This window comes from Ovis aries, chromosome 11 (assembly GCF_016772045.2).
Source record: "Ovis aries strain OAR_USU_Benz2616 breed Rambouillet chromosome 11, ARS-UI_Ramb_v3.0, whole genome shotgun sequence".
NCBI lineage: Eukaryota > Metazoa > Chordata > Mammalia > Artiodactyla > Bovidae > Ovis > Ovis aries.
The window spans coordinates 10,930,198-10,958,052 of NC_056064.1; the positions used below are offsets into that span (position 1 = coordinate 10,930,198).

Consider the following 27,855-nt stretch of genomic DNA (forward strand, 5'->3'; position numbering starts at 1 on the left):
ACGCTAGTAAAGTAATGCTCAAAATTCTCCAAGCCAGGCTTTAGTAATACGTGAACCATGAATTTCCAGATGTTCAAGCTGGATTTAGAAAAGGAGAGGAACCAGAGATCAAATTGCTGACATCTGCTGGATCATGGAAAAAGCAAGAGAGTTCCAGAAAAACATCTATTTCTGCTTTATTGCCTATGCCAAAGCCTTTGACTCTGTGAATCACAATAAACTGTGGAAAATTCTGAAAGAGATGAGAATACCAGACCACCTGACCTGCCTCTTGAGAAACCTATATGCAGGTCAGGAAGCAACAGTTAGAACTGGACATGGAACAACAGGCTGGTTGCAAATAGGAAAAGGAGTACGTCAAGGCTGTATACTGTCACCCTACTTATTTAACTTCTCTGCAGAGTACATCATGAGAAACGCTGGGCTGAAAGAAGCACAAGCTGGAATCAAAATTGCCAGGAGAAATATCAATAACCTCAGATATGCAGATGATACCACTCTTATGGCAGAAAGTGAAGAGGAACTAAAAAGTCTCTTGATGAAAGTGAAAGAAGAGAGTGAAAAAGTTGGCTTAAAGCTCAACATTTAGAAAACGAAGATCATGGCATCTGGTCCCATCACTTCATGGGAAATAGATGGGGAAACAGTGGACACAGTGTCAGACTTTATTTTTCTGGGCTCCAAAATCACTGCAGATGGTGACTGCAGCCATGAGATTAAAAGATGCTTACTCCTTGGAAGAAAAGTTATGACCAACCTAGACAGCATATTGAAAAGCAGAGACATTACTTTGCCAACAAAGGTCCGTCTAGTCAAGGCTATGGTTTTTCCTGTGGTCATGTATGGATGTGAGAGTTGGACTGTAAAGAAAGCTGAGCACTGAAGAATTGATGCTCTTGAACTGTGGTGTTGGAGAAGACTCTCGAGAGTCCCTTGGACTGCAAGGAGATCCAACCAGTCCATTCTGAAGGAGATCAGTCCTGGGTGTTCATTGGAAGGAATGATGCTAAAGGTGAAACTCCAGTACTTCGGCCTCCTGATGTGAAGAGTTGACTCATTGGAAAAGACTCTGCTGCTGGGAGGGATTGGGGGCAGGAGGAGAAGGAGACAACAGAGAATGAGATGGCTGGATGGCATCACTGACTCGATGGACGTGAGTCTGAGTGAACTCCAGGAGTTGGTGATGGACAGGGAGGCCTGGCGTGCTGCGATTCGAGGGGTTGCAAAGAGTCAGACATGACTGAGCGACTGAACTGAACTGAACTGGGGTCAGAAGTACTTTCATAGTGAAGTTAAGATGTTACTTACCTTTTTTTTTTTAAAACTGTCTTCAGTGTTTGCATTGATCGTGCAAAAGCAAAGGCTGGTAAAACTCTTGATGCTTTAGCACAATCAAGATAGTGGCACCAACCTGTATTAATTGTAATTTTCTTCTCTGTCATTAATGCATAATTAAGAAAAGCCAGTTTCACTTAAGAATGTCCTTGATGAAGCAGCAAAAGTTACTAATTTTATTAAATTTTTCACCTTTAAGATTTTAATTCTGGGTGAAGAATAGTTTTTGTAAAACACTTTCACATTCAGGAGTAGAATGGTTATCTTAAAGAAAAACACTTGTAGGATAGTTTGAATTGTGAGCTGAACTAGTCATGTTTTTCACAGAACATTGTTTTTACTTCAAAAAATAACTGACAGACTACAATGATTCTTGAAAATAAAGTGAGCCTGATAAAATTTGACCTTTCAAGTGAAAAAAATCAGAATTTGAAAAATTGTATATATCACTGTGAGGGTAGCAGTTTTCTGAAACTTAAGAGACTTTTCTGATGATATTTATTGGTGGTGATGTTATATATGTGACTTTTTGATGTTATATAATGAAATGTGTTAACATTTATTTGTAAGATCTGTAAAATCAGTACACCAAATGTTTTCAAAATGACATGTGTATGATATTACAAAATGATGCCTGGAAAAGATTCATCCGAATGCACGGCAGACCAATGGACATTTTTCTTCTCACCATCCTTAGGCAATGACAGATTTTTTTTTCAGTCTCTATTGGCTAGTTTTCATTGCCATAGTTTTATATGAATGGAATCATGCTTGGTAATTTTTTTATTGAATTCCAAATATTGTGAATTTTCTCTTGTCAAATACTGGGTATTGTATTTCTATAAACCCTCTTGACTTTTTTTCTGGGATGCAGATATTACTGGAATCAGCTGATATTACTTGGAATCAGCTTGATCCTTTGGGTCTTGCTTTTAGGATGTGTTAGGGAGGACTTGATCAGGGTTTAGTTTTGGGCCACCTCAGTAGAGGCTAGCTCCTTGTGAATCCTCTACCTAATGATGCTTCATGAATTAAGACGTTTTCTAGCCTAGTGGGAACTGGCACTGTTCCATGCTCTACGTGAGTGTCTCATTTCAGGTGGTTCTTGGCCACTATCTTAGATTGTCTCCTCATTGGTGTGTGCTGATCAGGACTCTACTAGATATTGAGAGGTCCTTCTGCAGACCTCTGGAATTCATTCTCTGGCAGCTCTCTCCTTTCTGGTATTGTTGCCTCAGAACTTTAGTCTTCTTGGTCTCCCTGAACTCTCAGCGATGTCTCTTTAGCTTGAGTTTTCTGGGCTGTATCTGGGTTTCCCTTCCTGGTGCCACAGCCTGGAGACTCTCAGCACAACAAGCTGAAACAATCATAAGGCTTAATCTCCTTTGTTTCCCATCCCTCAGGGGTAACTCTTCCTTACCCGATGTCCTGTATCTTAAAACTATTGTTTCATATAGCCTGTATTTTTGTTGTTGTTGTTGTTCAGGTAAGGGATGAAACAAGTCATCGACAAATTCCAGAAGTGTTTAGATGGCTTATAAAGCTCTTGTTTACTTGTACAGACTTTAAGCCTTTATAAACTTTTTGCATTCTTTTGCTCTTTCTCCTCCTTCCCACTATTTTGACTGACTTCTCCGAATTCTTCAGGAAGCCTTCCTTGGTGTTTCTAGTTTTGAGTTAGATTCTCATCTGGAATGTTCCTTGTATTTCTCAGTTTTTGACACTTACCTTATTACTCTTCGTATCTTCTCCACCTGCTCTGAGTTCAGTTACAGGCAACACCAGGTTCCTGAGTAGACTGAGACCTCCTTGAAGACTGTGAGTGCTTTACTCACTTCTGTTTCAAGCACCTAAGCTTGTGCTAGGAACCTAGCTGTATGTAGACTGAGTGAATCCATACCATAATCCCTGCCCTCAAAGAGCCTTCTTTTAAATTCTTGATAATACTAAGTTGGGGCGGGGGGAAACTGTCAGTTATCTTCAGAGAAGCCTTGTTGGGAGAAGTTGTCTCAGTTTTTAATATTGTCAGTAATAATATATGCTTTATGTTTGTCTCTGCCAGTGTTTCCTTGCTCATTTTCTTTCGCAGTACCTTATTGTCTTCATAGCCCTTACTGTTTGAATTTATTAGTCTACTTGTTTATTATCTGTTTGTCCTGTTAGAATGTAGTGTCAATCTTTTTCACAAGTATCTCTGGTACTGAGGATTAGCATATGGCATATATTTAGCACACAGCTAAATATTTAGCATATATTTAGCATATGGCATATATATTTGTTGGTAGAATCTTATTGAATTCTTATGATGACTGTGAGGCAGGTACTATTGTTATTCTCATCTTATAGATGAGAAGTAATTTGCCTAAAATCACAAAGCAGAAAATTGTGGAGTTATTATATCCTACCTAAACAATCTGATCCTCTGGCAGATGCTGTAATTACTTTATTATAAAAATGCCTCTCAGAAGTTCTGGAGCTATCTAAACAGTATTCTAATATCAAGATAAGGAAAAAATTATGTTGAAGCCTAAAGTTGAAAGAAATCAAGTCTAGAGTAAGCTATGATTGGATAATACCTAAAGTAGAATAGAGAGTGATTTTACTTTTAATTTCATTTTGGTGTTTTAAAGACAGTGGACTCAAATCAGACAGCCTGGGTTTTAATCATAGTTCTGCTCTTTACTACTTTTGTAACCTTTATTAAGTTTTTAAACTATTGCTACTTCCGTTTCTCATTTGTTAAATGGGTATAGTATTTGTCTTACAGAGCTGCTAGAGGATTAAACAGTTTAATACTTATAGAGTGCTCAGACTGTACCTGGCATATCTTGACGCTTATTAAGTGGCATGTGGTAGTAAAAGTAGCTGCAGCAGCATCGTTGTGTATTTTTATGCTGCTGATAAAAGCTATTATATTATACTGGTTAATAATATAAATTTTTAAAGTTAGGTTTATAATTAATTATTTTAATTTGTGTTAATGATGTTTACGACTCTACCTGTTTAGAACTTAGGTTGCTTGACCAAGAAGAGCTGCCATTCTCCTGGCTGAGTAATTTTAAACTTAATTTTAAACTAAGTTCTTTGATTGATTTCTTGTTTGGGTTGTGTACTATGTTGATCATTTATTATGATCTCATTGGCAAAGTATAATTGTATCAATTCATGTGTATTTGTATTTTTATATCAGTTTTTTTTTTTAAAACCAGAAATTATAGATTTTCTTTCTTAGCTTTAGCTGATATAACTCTGCATTACTTTAGAAATGGAGTATTTTTCATAGGCGGGTGATTTATTATTTGTGCTGTTAAAGATATGGGTTTCTGGCAGTCTTCTTATAAGTTTGAAGATTTATTGAACAAGCTAAATCTCAACTAACTCCAGTAACTCAAACGATAACATTTCACTAGTGACTTTTTACTTGTAAGAAGACATATGGGATACTTGCCATACTAATTAAGCATGCATACAGTAAATTTATCAGACACCAGACTACTTTTGCAATGACAGAAAAGACCATATGGCTAAGCTCTAATATTTGTTCTCTTTTTTGCTAGTCTATACTGAAAAGCATGAATATATAAAGTAACTTTATGGAAAACCCCACAAATATTTATGTAAAATGATATATTATTTTCAATGTTTTTTTTTCCTAACAAAGATAGAGTAAGCAGTTGCAATAGAAGCATAATTAGTACAAAATGTAAAGTTTTAGCTAATGTGAATGTTTCTTTCTTTTATACTTTAGTAAATTATTAGTAAATTTAATAAATTTTAGTAAATTGTTAAGAAAATCTCTAGTATTTTGTGTTTTGGCTGTCATCTTAATTTTAAAAGCTTACGGTGGCATTTGTAGTAATCTTACATAGATATTTAGCACTAAATAATACATCTCATTTTTCAGAGAACCACGGCTAAACCTTTCCATGGATATTATATAATAAAGAATAATAGGGATGTACGTAAAGGTCATTTATTTAAAGAAAGGAGTCTTTGAGTATAGTAATTTTTTTTTTACCTGCTAGAAATTTACTTTGGTTTCCAGTTCAACTTTTTTTCTCTTTCTCTTTTTTAATGGAGGTATAATTGACATTTAATATGTTAGTTTCAGGTGTATAGTATAATGGTTCATTATTTGTATACATTGGGAAGTGATCACCATAAGTCTAGTTAATATTTGTCACCTTACATAGTTGCAAGGTTTTTCTTCTTATGATGAGAGCTTTTTATATTTACTCTCTTAGCTTCTGTCAGGTATGTAGTATAGTATTATTAACTATAGTTGCCATAGTCTACGTTACATACCCATGACTTATTTTATAACTGAAAGTTTATACCTTTTGACCTCTCTCATCCATTTCTTTTGCTCGTCACCCCCTTCTCTGGCTGCCACTAATCTGTTCTCTGCATCTGTGAGCTTTTTTTTGTTTGTTTGTTTGTGTCTGCTTTTAGATTTTACATATAAATTTGTCTTTCTCAGTCTTAGTCCATTAAGTGTAATATCCTCTATGTTCATCCATCTTGTCCCAGACGACAGTATTTCTTTTCTTTTTTTTAATGGCTGAATAACGTTCCATTTTGTGGGTATGCTCGTCTGTGTGTGTGGGGCACACGACTGAGAATGCATGCAACTCAAAGGGAGCGTTTATTTTTTAGAAGAATAGTTATTTGGATTTGTAAATTAATGGTTTAGTTCTCTTACCTCTTGTTGTTCAGTCGCTAAATCGTGTCTAACTCTTTGCGACCCCACAGACTGTAGCCTGCCAGGCTGCTCTGTCCATGGGATTTCCCAGGCAAGAATACTGGAGTGGGTGGCTGGTTCCTTCTCCAGAGGATCTTCCCCACCCAGGGATTGAACTCACGTCTCCTGCATTGGTAGATGCAACATGGGAACCCCTTCTCTTATCCCTACAAAGATAAAATATTACAGTTTCATACATATAAAGTCTGCAGTTGTATTATTTTATGGATAACTTTCCCCTATAAATTAAATGATGAATTAGTTTAACGATTTCTGTTTATTTCTAAATTTGACGTTATAATTTTTATGTTTTTCTTTTAAGTTTTCTTAGTTCTTATAAAAATAATTTAGCTTCTAACCTGTGAATTAAATTGGGTAGTTGTCTTTTTCCCTTCCTATTATCTCTAGTCAGCTTCCTTACTCTTCAAATCAGAAAATGTCAATACTTCCTCTCTTGAATGAATTAACCTTCCAGTGTCCCTTGCTTTTTCCCATTCCTTACATTTTTAGATTCATATTTTTTATACAGTTAATTCATATGTTAAAGATTTAGTGAGGCATCAGGCTCCATGTGGTCGAAACATAGTTAAGAAAAAATATTATTTTTTAGAATAGACTATTACCATTCTGACGGAAAAAGAAAGAGAGTACCAGAAAAATATCTATTTCTGCTTTATTGACTATGCCAAAGCCTTTGCCTGTGTGGATCACAATAAACTGGAAAATTCTTAAGGAGATGGAAATACCAGAGCACCTACCTGCCTCTTGAGAAATCTGTATGCAGGTCAGGAAGCAATAGTTAGAACTGGACATGGAACAACAGACTGGTTCCAAATTGGGAAAGGAGTACATCAAGGCTGTATATTGTCACCCTGCTTATTTAGCTTCTATGCAAAGTACATCATGAGAAAAGCTGGACTGGATGAAACACAAGCTGGAATCAAAAGATTGCCAGGAGAAATATCAATAACCTCAGATATCCAGATGACACCACCTTTATGGTAGAAAGCAAAGAAGAACTAAAGAGCCTCTTGATGAATGTAAAAGAGGAGAGTCAAAAAGTTTTTTTAAAACTTACCATTCAGAAAATGAAGATCATGGCATCTGGTCCCATCACTTCATGGGAAATAGATGGGGAAACAGTGACAGACTATTTTTGGGGGCTCCAAAATCACTGCAGATGATGACTGCAGCCATGAAATTAAAAGACGCTTGCTCCTTGGAAGAAAACTTATGACCAACCTAGACAGCATATTAAAAAACAGAGACATTACTTTGCCAACAAAGGTCCGTCTAGACAAAGCTGTGGTTTTTCCAGTAGTCGTGTATGGTTGTGAGAGTTGGAGTATAAAGAAAGCTGAGTGCTGAAGGTGGTGTTGGAAAAGCCCTGGACTGCAAGGAGATCCTACCAGTCCATCCTCAAGGAAATCAGTCCTGAATATTCATTGGAAGGACTGATGCTGAAGCTGAAACTCCAGTACTTTGGCCACCTGATGAGAAGAACTGACTCATTTGAAAAGACCCTGATACTGGAAATGATTGAAGGCGGAGGGAGACGGATGGGGTGGAAGGGGACGACAGGATGGGATGGCATCACCGACTCAATGGACATGAGTTTGAATAAACTCTGGGAGTTGGTGATGGACAAGGAGGCCTGGCATGCTGTAGTCCATGGAGTTGCAGAGTTGGACACAGCTGAGTGACTGAACTGATATTACCTTGTTCCACCACTCATACTCATTCTTCTAGAATTTATTTATGTATATGCTCTTAATAACTCTCTTGCTTTTTCGATGATCCAGTGGATGTTGGCAATTTGATCTCTGGTTCCTCTGCCTTTTCTAAAACCAGCTTGAACATCTGAAAGTTCATGATTCACGTATTGCTGAAGCCTGGCTTGGAGAATTTTGAGCATTACTTTACTAGCATGTGAGATGAGTGCAATTGTGCGGTAGTTTGAGCATTCTTTGGCATTGCCTTTCTTTGGGATTGGAATGAAAACTGACCTTTTCCAGTCCTGTGGCCACTGCTGAGTTTTCCAAATTTGCTGGCATATTGAGTGCAGTACCTTCACAGCATCATCTTTGAGGATTTGAAATAGCTCAACTGGAATTCCATCACTTCCACTAGCTTTGTTTGTAGTGATGCTTTCTAAGGCCCACTTGACTTCACATTCCAGGATGTCTGGCTCTAGGTGACTGATCACACCATCCTGATTATCTGGGTTGTGAAGATCTTTTTTGTACAGTTCTTCTGTGTATTCTTGCCACCTCTTCTTAATATCTTCTGCTTCTGTTAGGTCCATACCATTTCTGTCCTTTACCGAGCCCATCTTTGCATGAAATGTTCCTTTGGTATCTCTAATTTTCTTGAAGAGATCTCTAGTCTTTCCCATTCTGTTGTTTTCCTCTATTTCTTTGCATTGATCACTGAAGAAGGCTTTCTTATCTCTTCTTGCTGTTCTTTGGAACTCTGCATTCAGATGCGTATACCTTTCCTTTTCCCCTTTGATTTTCGCTTCTCTTCTTTTCATAGCTATTTGTAAGGCCTCCCCAGACAGCCATTTTGCTTTATTGCATTTCTTTCCCATGGGGATAGTCTTGATCCCTGTCTCCTGTACAATGTCATGAACCTCATTCCGTAGTTCATCAGGCACTCTATCTATCAGATCTAGGCCCTTACATCTATTTCTCACTTCCACTGTATAATCATAAGGGATTTGATTTAGGTCATCCCTGAATGGTCTAGTGGTTTTCCCTACTTTCTTCAATTTAAGTCTGAATTTGGCAATAAGGAGTTTATGATCTGAGTCACAGTCAGCTCCTGGTCTTGTTTTTGTTGACTGTATAGAGCTTCTCCATCTTTGGCTGCAAAGAATATAATCCATCTGATTTCGGTGTTGACCGTCTGGTGATGTCCATGTGTAGAGTCTTCTCTTGTTTTGTTGGAATATGATGTTTGCTATGACCAGTGCGTTTTCTTGGCAAAACTCTGTTAGTCTTTGCCCTGCTTCATTCCATATTCCAAGGCCATATTTGCCTGTTACTCCAGGTGTTTCTTGACTTCCTACTTTTGCATTCCAGTCCCCTATAATGAAAAGGACATCTTTTGTGGCTGTTAGTTCTAAAAGGTCTTATAGGTCTTCATAGAACCATTCAACATCAGCTTCTTCAGCATTACTGGTTGGGGCATAGACTTGGATTACTCTGATATTGAATGGTTTGCCTTGGAAACGAACAGAGATCATTCTGTCGTTTTTGAGATTGCATCCAAGTACTGCATTTTGGACTCTTTTGTTGACCATGATGGCTACTCCATTTCTTCTGAGTAATTCCTGCCCGCAGTAGTAGATATAACGGTCATCTGAGTTAAATTCACCCATTCCAGTCCACTTTAGTTTGCTGATTCCTAGAATGTCGACGTTCACTCTTGCCATCTCTTGTTTGACCACTTCCAATTTGCCTTGATTCATGGACCTGACATTCTAGGTTCTTATGCAATATTGCTCTTCACAGCATCGGACCTTGCTTCTGTCACCAGTCACATCCACAACTAGGTGTTGTTTTTGCTTTGGCTCCATTCCTTCATTCTTTCTGGAGTTATTTATCCACTGATCTCCAGTAGCATATTGGGCACCTACTGACCTGGGGAGTTCCTCTTTTGGTATCCTATCATTTTGCCTTTTCATACTGTTCATGGGGTCTCAAGGCAAGAATACTGAAGTGGTTTGCCATTCCCTTCTCCAGTGGACCGCATTCTGTCAGACCTCTCCACCATCACCTGCCCGTCTTGGGTTGCCCCACAGGCATGGCTTAGTTTCATTGCCAACATCCGCTGGATCATGGAAAAAGCAAGAGAGTTCCAGTAAAACATCTATTTCTGCTTTATTGACTATGCCAAAGCCTTTGACTCTGTGAATCACAATAAACTGTGGAAAATTCTGAAAGACATGGAATACCAGACCACCTGACCTGCCTCTTGAGAAATCTGTATGCAGGTCAGGAAGCAACAGTTAGAACTGGACATGGAACAACAGACTGGTTCCAAATAGGAAAAGGAGTACTTCAAGGCTGTATATTGTACCCTGCTTATTTAACTTCTGTGCAGAGTACATCATGAGAAACGTTGGGCTGAAAGCAGCACAAGCTGGAATCAAGATTGCTGGGAGAAATATCAATAACCTCAGATATGCAGATGACACCACCCTTATGGCAGAAAGTGAAGAGGAACTAAAAAGCCTCTTGATGAAAGTGAAAGAGGAGAGTGAAAATGTTGGCTTAAAGCTCAACATTCAGAAAACGAAGATCATGGCATCTGGTCCCATCACTTTATGGGAAATAGATGGGGAAACAGTGGAAACAGTGTCAGACTTTATTTTTCTGGGCTCCAAAATCACTGCAGATGGTGACTGCACCCATGAAATTAAAAGACGCTTACTCCTTGGAAGGAAAGTTATGACCAGCCTAGATAGCATATTGAAAAGCAGAGATACTTTTTGCCAACAAAGGTCCGTCTAGTCAAGGCTGTGGTTTTTCCAGTGGTCATGTATGGATGTGAGAGTTGGACTGTGAAGAAAGCTGAGCACCGAAGAATTGATGCTTTTGAACTGGTGTTGGAGGAGACTCTTGAGAGTCCCTTGAACTGCAAGGAGATCCAACCAATCCATTCTGAAGGAGATCAGTCCTGGGATTTCTTTGGAAGGAATGATGCTAAAGGTGAAACTCCAGTACTTTGGCCTTCTGATGTGAAAAGTTGACTCATTGGAAAAGACTCTGATACTGGGAGGGATTGGGAGCAGGCGGAGAAGGGGACGACAGAGGATGAGATGGCTGTATGGCATCACTGACTTGATGGACGTTGAGTCTGAGTGAAGTCCGGGAGTTGGTGATGGACAGGGAGGCCTGGCATGCTGTGATTCATGGCATCGCAAAGAGTCACACACGACTGAGCGACTGAACTGAAGTGAACTTATGCTCTTAATTCTTTTAGTAAATCCTCAAAATCAGTGAGATATTTTCATAGACACATTTTACACTTATTCCCGCTGTTTATTTAATAAATGCTAACATTGTATATATACTTTGACAGAAGTAATTATATTCCTTGATTTATAATAGTATTCATTTGCCTAGTGTGTAGAGAAGAGTTGGGTCCAGCAGAGTGCGCTGTTGGCCTTTAGATAAAGGGTTGATGTGCAAAGCCTTGGTCTGTTTTTCTTTTCCTTCTTATACCACTATCTTGCTTTCTTTTCTGTCTCGTTTTCTCTCCCTCTCTTCACCCCCCACTGCCCTTCTCTATCTCCCTTTAATGTTTAATATATTCTTTAGGATCTCAGGAGAAGATGACCAATTTAGTTTGAAAAGTCATTGTTTTACAAGTCATTTTCTCATAGTTTTCATTTTGTTTAAACTAACTGCTTATATAGTGGAACAATGCTTACCATGTTTTAGGAACTCTTCTGAGCGTCCTGAAAATACTAATTGACTTGGTAAATACAGGTTCATGTGAGCTAATGGTTATTTCTAGTTCATTTAAGTTTTGTGTGAATTTGCCAATTTTCAAGATAAAACAAAAGAATTTAATTGAATCCCTATGATAACCTTATGTGGAAAGTGTTAACATTTCATTTAATGACGGATGAGGAAATTGATTCCCAGATAGTTTAAGTTCATGCCATGAAACTGATGAGTAGAGATTGGTTTAAAACTCAGCCATTCTGGCTTTAGAATTGACCCTCTCAACCATGTTGCTGTTCTTCTTCTGAATAGACTCTTGCAGATGACCTATAGATTAAAGACCGTTTATTTTTGTACTCTTATAGATAATATTATAGAGATAATTCATTTAAGATTTGTTGCTCTTTTAGACTCTCTCAATACCCTGTTCTTTATGATGCTTACCAAAGTTTATGATTACGGGTTTATTTGTAGGTTTCATGGTTTTACTTGCCTCCTTGCCAGGCTGTTGCTAAGAACAAGTGTGACGTCTCTCTTGTTCACTTTTTTATAACCAGCATCTGGCGCAGGACCTGTGCCTAGTAGGTATTCACATATTTGTTGAATAAATGAATGGAAAAATGACTAACTTTAAGAAAGTGTATTATTTACCACTGTTTCTTACAGTACATTTTAAAAGTTATAGTTTTTTAATGTCCTAGCACACAAAAATAAAAGATCAAATAATGATTTCGGGGACCAAGAGGTAAAATTGGTATTTAATATAAACAAAAGATTAGAAACAACTTTTATTTTCCATAGCTTCCCTGGGAACAAGTTGTTATATAAAATTATCACCTAGATGAAGTATAGTTTATTCAAGGCAGCAAAATTTTAGAAAACTGTTATATGCCATAAAATTAAGACAATAACATATTTTTGTAAGAGTTAATAATAACATAGGGATGGCTTTTCAGAATATATACTTGTGCCAGGAAATTTCTATGTTCTCTCATATATCCTTACATCAGCTCTGTGAATAAAATAGAGCCGATATTAGTCTCATTTTATAGGTAAGAAAATTGAAGCCCAAAGATATATTATTTGATGATGGTAATAGTTATAGGTATATGATAGAATTGTGATTTGAGCCTACTTCTAAAATAGAGTTGAATATAGATTCATGGATTATAAATGCTTGAAACGGAGAGAAAAGGAATGGCTGGGAAAATGTTTTGTTTTCTTGTTGACTGTTGAGGAAAACAGCAAAGTTACTTGGCAAGGAAAAGAGATTTTTATTCAATGTGTCTGTCATTAAAATATCTCCTTTTAGTCATCCTGCAGTTAGAGAAGGTTAAAGTGTCTTAAACATTCTGTGTATTCTATCTAATAAAGAGTCAAAGGAAGTTTTAAATTTAAAAAGAAATAGGACTATACATTGTTTGGAAAAAACCTGTATTAGTATAAACCATTACAGAGTAAAAATTATAATATTCTCCCTTAAACTATTACTCCCATCCCCCTTTCTGCTTCCCAGAAGTAAACAAGAGGAACACCTTCATGAGAGTCTTTCTGGATTGTTTTGTATAAGTTTACTACAGATATTTTTCATAGTTCTGTTATAGTTAAATTTTGTTTTTACATTTAACTCTCTTATTTATAGAGTTTATTTTAATATATGCGTGAGGCCAGCCTTTAACTGTGTACTTTTCCAAACAGATGATCAATTGTCCCAGTGTCAAAATTTTTCCTGATTTGAAGGTTTGCTATTATCATATACTAAATTATTACATATACTTGGATTGGTTTCCAGACTTTTTTTTCTATTTACCCTTTAATTTTTTTCAAAGCATGTATGTATATAATCAGAGTCAAAGAATTCTAGTGGCTTCAAACAAAAAGCAGTAGACCCCTGCCCTTGTTCTAGCTGCTACCACTTCCTGCTATATGGTCACTAATTTTTAATTATTTTGCCTGTTTATTCTGATATTTATTTGTTTATCTTTAAAATGACAAGCACTTACAGTCTTTTTCTTGAATTTTCAGTTTTGGATAACTTCCGTTTTCTTCCTACAGTCTAATTTTTTCATTACTTCTCCCCTTCAAGCCTCACAATGTTTGCTGATTACATTATTGTAATCATGTAAGTATCATTAAAAACTGAGCCAAGTGTTATATTATAATTACACTTCTTTGCCCAAACCAGGTTTTATTTTTTCTAGTGCTAAATGTTAGTCTTGTTATTTGCTTAGTTTTCAATATATCTGTAACTATTTATCTCCAAACTCTGACTGAACTTAAATCCGGTTAACTCATTCAAATGCATCAGATCAAGAATAGCCATATTTTTCAAACTCTCAATATTTAGTGAAAATAATGAAGAAATACTTTTATGATGTTGAATTTTAGTATCTATAGTTTAATGATTTTTTTTTAATACAAAAGCATTATCTATTCCTTAGCAAAAATTTGGAAATGATCAAAATGTGTATTCTGGTTACTGATATTAATCTTTAATTCAACTATCCCCTCAGTATCAAACCCTGCTATTCTGCTTGCTGTCCCCTTTTACACACACATACAATTAGTTACCAGTTTCTGTGTAACAAACCAACCATTTATTTAGCTTACTATTCTGAGGGTCAGCTGGGCTCAGCTGTGCATTTCTCTTGATCTCAGCTGGGCTACTCATGCCATCCATGGTCAGCTGCAGGTCAGCAGGACAGCTTTGCTTCATAGGGTTGGTTGGCATTTGGCTAGGACATGGGACCATGGGGTGAGAATCTCTCATCATCCAGTATACTAAACTCAGCTTATATATATAGGTGGCCCCAAGGAACATCAAGAGAGCAAACCCCAAATACCCTTTGAGCCCCTATTTCCTAATATCCCAGTCATCAAAGCAAGTCACATGGCCAAACCCAGATTCAAGGGATGGAGTTGGTGAGAAGAGGTACAAAATGACCTTGCAAAAAGGGTTTACATAACAGAAATGAAAAAAACTTGTGGCCATTAATATATGTGTGTGTGTGTGTGTGTGTGTGTGTGTGTGTGTATATATATATATATATATATAATACATTATGCATATACTTTTTAAGAACAAAATTTGGATAGGATTTATTATTAAAAAAAACTTCTTGAAATTATTTGGCCAAACTGCAAGGCATGCGGGATCTTGGTTGCCTGACCATGGATCACACCTGCGCCCTGGTGGTGAAAGTGTAGAGTCCTAATCACTGGACTGCCAAGAAATTTCCATTAAAATTTGGCCTATAGTGTATATAGCTTTTACTTTTCACCTAATGTGTCATGGTTGTAGAAAAGGTTTTTAGAAATATAAATATTGAGTAGTCTATTTTGATGCGGTTTTGATCTAACTTTTTTTTTTAATCCTGTGCCAGGAGTTTGCAAACTACAATCCATGGCCCAGTGTCTGTTTTTATAAATTTTGGGGATCACAGCTTACATTCGTTATATATTATTTGTGGCTACTTTTGTGCTACAATGGTAGCATTGAATAGTTATGACAGATACCATATGGCTCACAAAACTTAAAATATTTACTCTTTGGCCCTTTAAAAACAGTTTACCAATCCTTGTCCTGTGCTGTTTTAGTTGTGGTAAGTGAGGCCAGAAATTGGCGGCCTTAGTGTGAACCTCTTGCTTTATCTGCAGATTTACCTAAGGGCAGGGTGATAGAATGGATGAGTAATTGCCTGAGTGAGTTTCCTTCAGCTCCAATAGTTACGATTTTGTTAAGAGCTTGTAGAAGACATAATAGTGACCTCTACAGTGGAAATAGAAAGGATTATTCTCAAAAATTTCAAATCTCCATCATGCTGAATGAACTTCACGGTGAATGTTTCAGAAAGATTTGACAGTTATTTTTCTTGATCTGTAGAAACATTTAATACATACAGCAATCTAGCTGATGTGTATACACATTTAGTGATAGTAGAATCTACAGTTGCCATTTAGAAGCTTTTCACTCAGTGATCGTGGGTATGGAAAAATAACTTCACCTTAGAAAACTACATGTTAATTGACCAATTTTCTGACCAGTAGATAGGCAGATAGATTTCTTTATTAAAATTTTTAAAGATTTTGACATAGTCACAGCGTTATACAGAAATTAGAAATAAAGTGTAAATATATATATTTTTCCCATGAGCCATTTGATAGTAAGTTATTCATGTGATGTTCCATCACCCTGGCATACTTTTAGTGTCCATTTCCTAAAGCAAAGACATTCTTTAATGAAACCATAAAAATCAGGAAATTATAATTGATTCATTGTTATCTAATACTCAGAACCAGATCAGATTTTACCCATTGTCTCTATCAAGCTTTTATAGCAGAAAGGTCCAGATCAGAATCATACATTGCCTGTTCAGTTGTCATTTTGTTATTTTCTTCAGTCTGGAGTAGTTCCTCAGCCTTTCCTTGTCTTTCATGACCTTGACACTTCAGAAGACTACAGCCTTTCTAGAATGTCTCTCAACTTTGGGTTTTGTTATCATTAAATTACAGTTATGTATCTTTGGCAAGAATGTTACAGAAGTGATGCTGCATACTATCTGTTGCATCTTATGAGGCAGCAAATAATTTCATTACATTACTAATGATTACTTTGATGACGTGATAAATATGCTAGGCATCACTGTAAAGTTATCTTCCTTCTTAACTGAAGAGGACTTCGTAGGGTGGAACTCTGAAACTATATAAATAGCATGTCCTCATCAAATGTTCAGTTTATTCATTTTATATTTATTTTTATGGACTTACAATTTTCCATTTTATTAAGTGATAATCCATTATATGATTTGTTTAAATGCTCAAGTTGGAGTTCAGTTAAGTTGCTTGCATATTTCTGACATGTATCTGTTGTTCTTAGAGCACGTACTTGCTTTCTGGTATACTAAGATGTTCTAGGTCATCTCTGTCTTGTTCTTCCTCCCCTAGTCCTAGATTCATCTAACTTGGTTTCGTTTAAATATTATTTAGAAACCAGGTTTTTGATAATGACTTTACCCATTGCTATTGGGGTTACTGTTCCAGGCCCTTTAAGCAGACAGAACTAGGCAATATGTGTCTGTGTAATATATGTGCGTGTATATACACACACAAATATATATATTTACAGATACATGTTTCTCTGTTTATATGTTAAAATTATGTATTCATAACAATATATCCAATTCCAGTTCAACACCAGAGAGTTCATTCTGTTTCTTCCTTTTCATAATTTTAAGTTAAAAACCTATTCCTAGTTTTTCAAAAAGTTAAAAATAGAATTACTGTATGGTAATTCCATTTCTAGGTATATATATCACAAATAATTGAAAGCACATATTGAAACACGTGGGCTTCCCAGGTGGCCCAGTAGTAAGGAATCCACTTGCCATTGCAGGAGACACGAGATGTGAGTTCAGTCCCTGGGTCGGGAATATCCTCTGGAGGAGGAAATGGCAACCCACTCCCATATTCTTGCCTGTACACCAATGTTCATAGCAGCATTATTCACAAGAGCCAGAGGGTGAAAACATTTATGTATCTATTGAGAGATGGATGGATAAACAAATATAGTGTATACATGGAATATTTAGCCCTAAAAGGAAGGAAGTTCTGACACATGCTACAACTAAGGTTGAAGATATTATGCTAAGAGAAATAAGCCAGTTAGAAATGGGCAAATATGGTATAATTCACTTACAGTTTACTTTGTGTATTGATGTGAGAGTTGGACCATAAAGAAGGCTGAGTGCTGAAGAATTGATGCTTTCGAATAGTGGTGCTGGAGAAGACTTGAGAGTCCCTTGGACAACAAAGAGATCAGACAAATCAGTCCTAAAAGAAATCAACCATGAATATTCACTGGAAGGACTGATGCTGAAGCTGAAACTCCAATACTTTGGCCACCTAATATGAAGAGCCGACTTATTGGAAAAGACCCTGATGCTGGGAGAGACTGAGGCAAAAGGAGAAGTGGGTGGCAAAGTATAAGAGGTTAGATAGCATCACTGACTCAATGGACACGAACCTGAGCAAACTCTGGGAGATAGTGAAGGACAGAGGATCCTGGCATGCTGCAGTCCACGGGGTCTGCAAAGAGTCGGACACAACTTAGTGACTGAACAAGAAATATGTTGCTGCTATAGAAGGTGAAGGTGAAGTCGCTTAGTCATGTCCGACTCTTTGCGACCCCATGGACTGTAGCCTACCAGGCTTCTCTGTCCATGGTATTCTCCAGGCAAGAATCCTGGAGTGGGTTACCATTTCCTTCTCCAGGGGATCTTCCCGACCCAGGGATCGAACCCGGGCCTCCCGCATTGGAGGCAGACGCTTTAACCTCTGAGCCACCAGGGAAGCCCATATAGAAATATAGAAGCCCTGCTATAGAAATAAAACTCATTTTTGTATATAGACCATATAACCTGCAAACTTGCTAAATCACTTTTTGGTTCTAGTTGAAGATTGGCTCTTTTGAAGATTTTATAGGGCTTTCTAAGTACAGAGCTATCTTTTTGCATTCTCTAATAAACATTATTTTACTTTTAGTATTTGGCTTTAATATGTTTTCTTGTTTTATCTTAGTGACTAGGATATGCAGTACAAGGTTGAATTGAAGTGGTGAGAGTAGACATCTTTGTTCAAGTTTCATTGGGGGAAAAACCCATTAAGAATGGTGATTGATGTAGGTGTTTTGTATATGCTCTCTATCCATCTGAGGAAGTTTCCTTCTATGCCTAGTTTTGTTTTGTTTTTCTTTTTGGCTGCACCTCAGGGCTTGTAGGATCTTATAGTTCCTTCACCATAGACGGAACCCATGCCCCCTGCATTGGAAGTGTGGAGTCTTAACCTCTAGACTGCCAGGAAGTCCCTCCTTCTATTCCTAGCTTTGCTGAAAGTTTTATAATGAATGAATGTTGAATTTTATATTTAAATTTTATTGCATCCATTAGTAGGATCACATGGTTTTACTCCTATATCCTGTGGATGTATTGACTTACTCTGTTTGCTTTTTGGATGCTGACCCAACCTCACACTCAAATGAAAGCTGGAATAAAACCCACTTGTTCATGATGTTGTACTCTTTTTATATCTTGCTAGATTTGATTTGTTAAGTTTTGTTGAGAATTTCTTGCATCTGTGCTTCTTAAAGATACTAGTCTTTAGTGGTTTGTGTGTGTGTGTATACATTTTATTTTGTTTTGATATCAGGGTAATGCTGACCTTATGAATTGGAAGTATTACTTAAATTTTTGATAGAATTCACCAGTTAAGCTATCTGGGCCTTGCAACTTGTTTTTGGAAAGAGTTTCACTTATATATTTAATTGCTTTAATAAATATAGGACTATTCAGATTTTCTGTTGCTTCTTGAGTCAGTTTTAGTAATTAGTATCTTTCAAGAAATTTGTCTATCTTATTCAAGTTTTTAAGTTGTCATAATATTCAAAATATTCTCTCTTTAAAAAAAGCTGTAGGATCTATATTGTTATTCCCTGTTCATTTCTAATACTCGGAATTTGTATTTTTTTCTCTGTATTTTTTGATCCATCTGGATAGAGATTTATACATTTTTATTATAGTTTAAAAACTTGTCTTTGTTGATTTTTTCTTTAATGTTTTTCCATTTTCTGTTTCACTGACTTTTGCTTTTGTCTTTATTTCCTTCATTTTGATTTTTTTTAGATTTATTTATTCTCTTTCTAACTTCTTAAGATTGAAGCTTAGATAATTAATTTTGAACCTTTTCTCCTTAAGACAACCATTGAAAAGTATACATTTCCCTCTGCTTTCTGTGCATCACACAGATTTTGATATTATGTTACTTTTCCCCTCATTTTCCTATTGATTTCTTTTTTGACCCAAGATTTATTTACAGTAAATAAACGCTAGTTTTTTTCCCCAGATATTTTTCTCTTACTGATTTGTAATCTGTGTGATTAGAGAGCATATTTTGTAAGATTCTAGTTCTTTTAAACTTAATAATCTATTTGTGAAAGCTCTGAATTTTTAGAAAGAATATGTATTCATTTATAGACTACTCCTCTGCTATTTGGTGAGTTAGTCTATAAATGTCAGTTAGCTCAAGTTGTCTTGATTGTGTTGTTCATGTCTCCTGTATCATATTTTTTTTTGATCTATTTATAAAGCAGAGAAGAGGAATAAAGGTTCTATAATGGTAGATTTGTTTCTGTCACATTTATCTATTTTGCTTCCTGGAATTTAAACTCTGATATTAGAAGTTGTATACACATTTAAGATTTTATCTTCTGGGTATGTTAACATGTCTGTCATTAAGAAATGTCTTTGTTCTGAAATCTACTTTGCATAATTAATATAGTTGCTCTGACTTTCTTAGGATTAGTGTTTGAGTAGTGTATCTTTTTTCATCCTTTTAACTTATCTGTTTTTACATTTAAAATGGGTTTCTTATACATCATTGAATCTTCTGTTTTTATCCACTCTGATAAACCCTGGCTTTTAATTGGAGTGTTTACACCTTGTACATTTAATATAATAATCAATATGGTTGTTGTATATTTTCTATTTGTCTCCGTTGTTCTTTATTTCCTTTTATAATTTTTTGGCCTTCTTTTGGATTAACTGGCCGTGATTTAGGATTCCATCTTTTCGCCACCATTTTCTTCTTACTATAACTCTGAGTTCATTTGTTTTGGAGTTTCTCTGAGATTTATAATTTGCGTCTTAAATTTATCACTGTACTTTCAAGTATTTTACTTCGCATGCATTTTGTGAATGCATGCGTGCTCAGCTGTGTCCAGCTCTTCTGACCTCATGAATTATAGCCTGCAGGCTCCTCTGTTCATGAGACTTTCTTGGCAAGAATATTATGGTTGGTTGCCATTTCCTCTTCCAGGGAATCTCCCTGACCCAGGGATCAAATGCACATCTCCTGCATCTCTGGATTGGCATATACTTAACAAACAGTGTATGAAAACCTATTCCCAGCCACAATCACCCTCTGTGATGGCCCACACTCAGTGGAGTGTGTGTCTCTCTGAATCTGAATAAATCTACTTCTTACCTAAAAAAAAAAAAAGACACACCTTCTCTTACTATACTTTAATTTCCACTTTCTCCCACTATGCTTTTATTTCTACCTTCTCATATATCATTTTTGTTATATAATTTATTTCTGTATGTATTATGAACCATAGAGTATTTTATTATTATTTTTCCTTTAAATCATCAGTTATGTTTTTGATTATGAATTTTTTATTGAGACTTTATTTTTATACAACAGTTTAAGGATCACTACAGAATGGAAGGGAAGGTACAGATATGCCCTACCCGACTAATCCCATTATCAACATCCCCCACCAGAATGGCGTGTTTCTTTTTGAAAAAATTTATGTATTTATTTAGCTGCATTGGCTCTTACTTGTGGAATGCCGGATTTTCACTGCAGCATGTGGGCTTCTCTCTAGTTGGGGCATTCAGGCTCCAGATCATGCAGGCTCAGTAGTTGGGGTGTGCAAACTTTAGTTGCCCTGTAGCATGTAGGATCTTAGTTCCCTGACCAGGGATTGAACCCTGCATTGGAAGGTGGATGATTAACCACTGAACCACCAGGTAAGTCCTTAGGATGGTATGTTTCTTACAGTTGATGAACCTACATTGACAGGTCATAATCGCACAGAGACTAGTTTACATTTCCACGTGCTGGCTATGGGTGCTGTACATTGAATGGGTTTGGAAAAATGTGTCATAACATGTGTCTGTGATACAGCGTATTTTCACTGCCCTAATAACCCTCTATGTTGTGCCTGTTCATACCTTCCCTCTCTTCCTGCAAACCCCTTTCAATCACTGGTCTTTTTACTGTCTCCATAGTTTTGCCTTTTCCAGAATAGTAAATATATTTGGAATCATACAGTATGTAGCCCTTCAGATGAACTTCTTTCACTTAGTAATATTAAAGATTCCTCCTTGTCTTTTCATGACTTGATAGCTTATTTCTTTTAGTTCTGTTGCATTGTTGGAATGTACCATTGTGTATTTATCTATTCATCTCCTGGAGGACATCTTGATTGTTTCCAAGTTCTGGCAGTTATAAATAAATCTCTCAACATTTGTGTTAATGGATATTTGTTTTTACCTCCTTTAGATAAATACTAAGGAGCATGACTGCTTGATCATAGCATACGAGTAGGTTTAGTTTTGTAAGAGGCTGACAAGCCTTCTTTCAGAGCGGCTGTACCACTTTGCATTTCACCAACAATGAATGAATTACTTTTGTTCCACATCTTCATATCCTGGTCAGCATTTGATGCTGATCATTGTTCCTGATTATAGCCTTTCTCGTAAGTGTGTGGTATTATCTCATTGTTTTAATATGCACTAGGCTAATGACATATGTTGTTGAACATCTTTTCATATGCTTATTTGAAACCTTTTTGGCTTGTTCTTTGATTTTGTTCATCAGAATTTTGTAGTCTTGTACGTATTTTATCAGATTTATACCCAAGAATTTCATTTTTGGGGTACTAATATAATTGGTATTGTGTTTTTAATTCCAAATAATCCAGTTGTTCATTGTTGGTATATTAGAAAGCAGTAGACATTTTTTATTATTATTTACGCCTGCACTGGGTCTTTGTTGCTATGCCTGGGTTTTCTCTAGTTGCAGTGTGCAGGGGCTACTCTCTAGTTTTGGTGCACAGACTTCTTATTGTGGTGGTTTCTCTTGTTGTGGAGCACAGGCTCTAGAGGGTGGGTTTCAGCAGTGTAGCAAAGAGGCTCGGTAGTTGTGGCTCATGAGCTCGGAAGTGCTGGCTCAGTTGTAGTGGCGCAGGGGATTAATTGTCCCGTGGTAGGTAGAATCTTCCCAGATAAGGGATTGAACCCATGTGGCCTACACTGACAGATGGATTCTTAACCACTGGACCACCAGGGAAGTCCAGAAAGTAATTGACTTTTATAAATTAACTTTGTATCTTGGAATCTTGCTATAATCACTTACTAGTGCCAAGAGGTTTTTTGTTGATTCTTCCAAATTTTCTACATAGATACTCAGCAAACAGACAGTTTTATATCTTCCCTCTCAATTTGTATACCATATATTTATTTTTCCTGTCTTATAACATTAGCAAGGACATACAGTTGAAAAGGAATGGTGAGAGGGAATAGCATTGGCTTGTACCTGATCTTAGAAATCTTCAACTTTCTCATCATTAAATATAATGTTAGCTGTAAGTTTTTTGTAGATAGTCTTTATCAAGTTGAGGAGGTGCCTCACTATTTGTAGTTTACTGAGAGTTTTTATCATGTATGTTTGGATTTTGTCAAATGCTTTTCTGCATCTAAGATTTCCCTATAGCTCAGATGGTGCCTGCAATGCAGGAGACCTGGGTTCAATGCCCAGATCAGGAAGATCCCCTGGAGGAGGAAATGGCAACCCACTCCAGTATTCTTTCCTGGAGAATTCCATAGGTAGAGGAGCCTGGTGGGCTACAGTCTATGGGATCACAAGGAGTTGGACATGACTAAGTGAATATGTGGTATTTTTTTTTTAGCCTACCAGTGTGTGATGGGTTACACTGATTGATTTTCAAATGTTGAACCAACCTACATAGCTGGGGTAAATCATACTTGGTCATGGTTTATAATTCTTTTTATATATTGTTGGATTCAGTTTGATAATATTATCTTGATATTGTTTAATGAGGATTTTTGCATTCATGTTCATGAGAGATATTGGTGTGTAGCTTTCTTTTAATGTCTTTGCCTGACTTTGGTATTTGGGCAAATACTGGCCTAATAGAATGAGTTGGCAGCATTCTTTCTGCATCTATACTCTGAAGGAGATGGTAGAGAATTGGTAGAATTTCTTCCTTAAATATTTGGTAGAATTCACAAGTGAATCTATCTAGGTGGTGCTTTCTTTTTGGAAGATTATTAATTATTGATTTAATTCTTTAGTATATCAAGGCCTGTTCATATTGTTCATTTCTTCTTGTGTCAGATTTGTGACAAATTGTGTCTTTCAAGGAATTGATCTATTTCATTAGGTTATCAAGCTTGTGCACATAAAGCTCTTCATCATAGTTTTTTTTAATTATCCTTAGTATCCATGGGCTCTGTAGTGATGTCCCTCTTTCATTTCTGATACTAATAGTTTTTAAAAATATTTATTTGGTCATGCTAGGTCTTAGTTGTGGCATGCAGGATCTTCAATCTTCTTTGTAGCCTGTGAGTGCTGTAGTTGTGGCTTGAGGGCTTTTTTAGTTGTAGCATGCAGATTCTTAGTTGTGACACGTGGGATCTAGTTCCCTTACCAAGGATCAAACCCAGGACTCCTGCAATGGGAGCTTGGAGTCTTAGCCAGTGGACCACCAGGGAAGTCCTAATATAGTAATTTTTGTCTTCTTGCTTTTTTCCTTAGTATTCTGGCTAAAGACATTGATTTCATTGTTTTTTGTTTTTTTTTCTTTTTTTTCAGAGAAGCAGGTTTTGGTTTCAGTGATTTTTCTCCTTTGGTTTTCTTGTTTCAGTTACATTGATTTCTGCTCTATTATTATTTTCTTCTGTTTAATTTGGATTTAGTTTGTTCTTCTTCTAATTTCCTAAGGTAGAAACTTAGGTTACTGACTTTAGGTCTTTCTTTTCTATATATGCTTTCAATTTCCCTCACAGCACTACTTTGACTGCCTACCGTGTATTTTCATAGGGTTTGTTTTTATTTTCATTTAGCTGAAACTATTTTTAAATTTCTCTTGACTTTTTTCCTTTGATCCCTGTGTTACATAGTTGTATGTTGTTTCAGTTCAGTTCAGTTCAGTCGCTCAGTCGTGTCCGACTCTTTGCGACCCCATGAATCGCAGCATGCCAGGCCTCCCTGTCCATCACCAACTCCCAGAGTTCACTCAGACTCATGTCCATCAAGTCCGTGATGCCATCCAGCCATCTCATCCTCTGTCGTCCCCTTCTCCTCCTGCCCCCAATCCCTCCCAGCATCAGAGTCTTTTCCAATGAGTCAACTCTTTGCATGAGGTGCCCAAAGTACTGGAGTTTCAGCTTTAGCATCATTCCTTCCAAAGAACACCCAGGCCTGGTCTCCTTTAGAATGGATTGGTTGGATCTCCTTGCAGTCCAAGGGACTCTCAAGAGTCTTCTCTAACACCACAGTTCAAAAGCATCAATTCTTCGGCACTCAGCCTTCTTCACAGTCCAACTCTTACATCCATACATGACCACTGGAAAAACCATAGCCTTGACTAGATGGACCTTTGTTGGCAAAGTAATGTCTCTGCTTTTCAACATGCTGTTTAGGTTGGTCATAACTTTCCTTCCAAGGAGTAAGCGTCTTTTAATTTCATGGGTACAGTCACCATCTGCAGTGATTTTGGAGCCCCCAAAAAGTCTGACACTGTTTCCACTGTTTCCCCATCTCTTTCCCATGAAGTGATGGGACCAGATGCCATGATCTTCATTTTCTGAATGTTGAACTTTAAGCCAACTTTTTCACTCTCCTCTTTCACTTTCATCAAGAGGCTTTTTAGTTCCTCTTCACTTTCTGCCATAAGGGTGGTGTCATCTGCATATCTGAGGTTATTGATATTTCTCCCGGCAATCTTGATTCCAGCTTGTGCTTCTTCCAGCCCAGCATTTCTCATGATGTACTCTGCGTATAAGTTAAATAAGCAGGGTGACAATATACAGCCTTGAAGTACTCCTTTTCCTATTTGGAACCTATCTGTTGTTCCATGTCCAGCTCTAATTGTTGCTTCCTGACCTGCATATAGGTTTCTCAAGAGGCAGGTCAGGTGGTCTGTATTCCCATCTCTTTCAGAATTTTCCAGTTTATTGTGATCCACACAGTCAAAGGCTTTGGCAAATGATAAGATACTGGCTTTAGTAATACCCCAATTGATTAGGCTCTGGTTAACTAGTTTCCCCTGAGGGCAGGCTTTGTTAAGAAAACCAGAGTGCTCTGCTATATTTCAAAATGATTCCCTTCCCCCTCCCATTACTAGGAGCACAAGGGTGTTTTTCTCCCCTGTGTGTTGAGGGAACCTGATCTGGCTCCTAGACATAACTCTCATAGTATTTGGGAGCCCTCCATGACTAAGTGCCCCTAAATTTTTAACTAAGAGAGTCATGCATATTGAGTCTGTAGCAGTTCATCCTTTACAGTTCAGGCTTCGTTAGCCCAGCACTTGTTCCTGCACTGGTTTTCACTGGTATTGCTGCTACTGTCCCCTAATCTTAAAGGCAATGGTTTGTCCTCCCCTCTCTTACAAATCCAGGAAAAGTTATTGATTTTTCAGTTTTGTTGCTTTTTACATGTCAGGATGGAGTGGTGACTTCCAAGCTATTTGTATCAAAAATGGAAACCAGAAGTCTACCTCCATTTTTTAAATAAATTTACAAATCAGGAAAATTATTTTTTTCTTCCTCCTCTTATTTCCTTTTTCTAGTTCCCTTCATCCCTTTATGTAGATTCAGGTTTCTGTATTGTGTAATTTTTCTTTTAGCTTAAAAGGCTTCGTTTAACATTTGTAGTGCATTCCTGCTGCTAACAGATTTTTCTGTTCATTAAAAAAAAATGTGATACAGTGTACATAACAAAATTTGCCATTTTAACCATTTTTTGTGTTCAGTTCAGTGGCATTAAGTCTATTCACATTGTTGTGAATTCTTGTCTTGCCAACTGAAACTCTGTACTTAACTAAACAATAACTCCTGTTCTCCCTTGCCTCAGCCCGTTGATAACTACCATTCTCCTTTCTGTCTGTGAATTTAACTACTCTGGAACCTCATGTAAGTGGAATTGTACAATGTATGTCCTTTTGTATCTGAGTTATTTCATGTCTTCAGAGTTCATCCATGTTATAGCATGTGTCAGAATTCCCTTTTATGATTAAGTAATAGTCTGTTCAATGCGTGTATACCACGTTTTGTTTATCCATTCATACTTCAGTGGTCATTTGAGTTGTTTTCCTCTTTTGGCTATTGTGAATATGCCAATATTGTGAATATATGAATGCTGGTGTACAGATATCTTTGTGTTCATTTCTGCTTTCACTTCTTATGGATATATACCCAGAGGTGGGATTACTGGATCAAATGGTAATTCTGTTTACTTTTTTGAGGAATTTCCATCCTATTTTCCACAGCGACTACACTATTTTATATTCCTACCAGCAATGTAGGAAGGTTCCTTTTATTTTTTCCCCCTGGCTGTTTCTTGAGGTGTGTGGGATCTTATATCCCTGACCAGGGATTGAACCGGTGCTGCCTGCAGTGGAACACGGAGCCCTGATCATTGGACCACCAGGGAATTCTCAGGAAGGTTCCAGTTTCTTCACATCCTTGCCAAGCACTTGTAATTTTCTATTCTGTATTCTGTTTTCTTTTTAAATTATAATCATCCTAATGGATGTGAAATGGTATGTCTTTGTGGTTTTGGTGTGCATTTCCTAATGATTAGTGATGTCAAGCATCTTTTCATGTGCTTATTGTCCATTTACAAATCTTCTTTCCTCATTAAGTAAGTATTTATTTGTTTGGTTGCACTGGGTCTTCCTTGCTGTGAGCAGGCTTTCTCTAGTTGCAGCGAGTGGGGCCACTTTCTGTTGCAGTGCCCTGGCTTTTCGTTGGGCTGGCTTCTCTCGTTGCAGAGCACAGGATCTAGGGAATGTGGGTTTGCAGCACAGAGGCTCAGTGGCTGCAGCCCATGGGCTCATCAGTTGTGGTGCACAGGCTTATTAGTTGCTCTGTGGCAACTAGTGCTGCTTTAGAGGCTTATGTACTGATAAATTTGTCTACTAATTTTTAACAGTGGTGAAAGGAGCAAAAATCTCTTTCACTTATAGCATTTTGGTCAGTATGTAGAAGATGACATCACAGGATGGCTTTGTTTTCTCATTTTAAAAGATTAATTGAAAAAAGTTTGAAAAATGCCAAAATATGGTACGATAAAGGAGAAAATAAAAATGTCAGACAATCCCAAAGGATTTTTGAAGTAAAATATACAACTGCAAATATCATAAGGGTTCAGTTGGATTTTCACCACCTAAATAATATATCGTTTTACCACCGTTTCTGTATTCCTAGGTTCTTTTTGATTCATGGCTTGATTGTTCAGATTTCATAATCATGTAGTTTTATTCAAGGAAAGTACATAAGTATAGTTCCTACTATAGCATAGTTTGTCTCCCTACTGCTAATGTTAAGAATCGACTACTTGGTTAAAGTGGTGACTACCAGGTCTCCAATATAAAGGTATATCTTTCTTTTGTAATTAAGAAGTAATCTTTGGAGTGATGCTTGGAGTCTATGTGAATATCTTGTTTTCCAACATTTACCC

The 27,855-nt window shown here is 36.9% G+C and overlaps 1 protein-coding gene across 1 annotated transcript in view; it reads left to right on the plus strand.

Moving 5' to 3' along the window:
* The window catches only part of BRIP1 (BRCA1 interacting helicase 1), a 184,866-nt gene that overhangs the window by 15,263 nt on the left and 141,748 nt on the right, over positions 1-27,855 (plus strand). The window lies entirely within an intron of this gene.